We start from the raw sequence: 1,445 nt of genomic DNA, 5'->3' as shown, positions 1-1,445 counted from the left end.
ACGTTTTATTTTGAATGCAGTGCACATAAAGTAAAAATTACATACATTACAGTATTAAATTAAAAATCAATTGTTACAGCATTACGAATTTCACAGTATTTAAATTTTGCCATATAGAGGTCACAGTATACTAATTAGTACTACTTACAAGAACGCTAACACTACTGACGTCACTGAATTCCATGTGAGCCTAAGCCTGGAACATGCACGGAGCGTTAATTTCGGCAAAAGGCTTTTCCAGGAACATTCATTTGATGTAATCCAGATATTTACGAATTATATATCTTCCAAAAATAAATAGAAATCTGTTTCTGATTATTGTTTCAGAAATCCTGTTTCATATTGCACAGAACTTAGCTTGTTTATAGACTTTTGAAAAGTCGATCTCTTTTTAGTTCTATCGATTGGAACAATCAGTGAAAAGCAAACTTTTGCCTATAGATAATGACACAATAGCTTTGAGTGCGAAAAAGATGTAATTTCACGAATTAAATATGTATTGAAATGGTACTAATACTCGATATGGAACTCAAGCTTTTCAGCAGTAGCACTGTCGTACTCATACATTTATTCACGACAGCGAACCATCTGCCTCATCATACTCACAAGGAACTTGACAGAGCCACCTTAACACGGCGCAGTTCATTAAGCCGTCCTAGACGAAATAAATACCGAAACATTGCAGACTGAGTAATATGTGCCCATTACCACTTCCATCTACACTCATGGCGTCAGTGCGTTCACAGCAGTTTGTCCAATAGTCTCACAACTGCCAGCCACTTTTCGACGGGGATGAACATCACTGCAATTCTCGTAACCCGCTGTGTGTCATTTTAAAATATGATAAATACAATCATTCCCACGCCAATAACTCTCGCAGAAAGGTGAGACGTTGGATCAGTCTTGACAGATTGTGATGGAAAGTTGTCTAAAAGAGAAGGTAGCACGTGCCTTTCAGTACCATGTATAGCTTCAGTCTTACATTCGCTAGTTTTTTGTTTCTGCGGCGCCACGTACACTTAGCAAGTACAAGATCATAGCCGTCAGAAATGACCAATTTAATGGACACAGGTGTACAAGTACACTCTCCTGAAAAATTTATAGATTCTGAATAGTGACTCAAGAATAGCAGAGGGACGGCTGCCATAAAGCTAGCGTCCAGTACGTGAAGTAGGTCACAACGGAAGCCACGTGTGAAATCCATACTGTAGCCATAACTCGGGGGCAGCCACTTGGCGACACATATAGGTGTTGGGTTGCGTGGCAGCTAGCGAGGCTACAGCGGGTTGGGGGAGGGGGGGGGGGGAGAGGAGGCGGTCAACCAGTGCCTCTACGGGTCCAGGCGTTCTTGACAGCCGAAAAGGTGGGGGCGCTGCTTATTCAATGGACGGCGAAATGGTAGCGTACGTAACGTGGCGCTACGCCTGCTGCTATTCGCCAATTTG

The sequence above is a fragment of the Schistocerca americana genome, chromosome 5, assembly GCF_021461395.2.
Source record: "Schistocerca americana isolate TAMUIC-IGC-003095 chromosome 5, iqSchAmer2.1, whole genome shotgun sequence".
Lineage (NCBI taxonomy): Eukaryota > Metazoa > Arthropoda > Insecta > Orthoptera > Acrididae > Schistocerca > Schistocerca americana.
The sequence above is the reverse complement of the archived record's forward strand: the minus strand, read 5'-3'. Positions refer to the sequence as shown.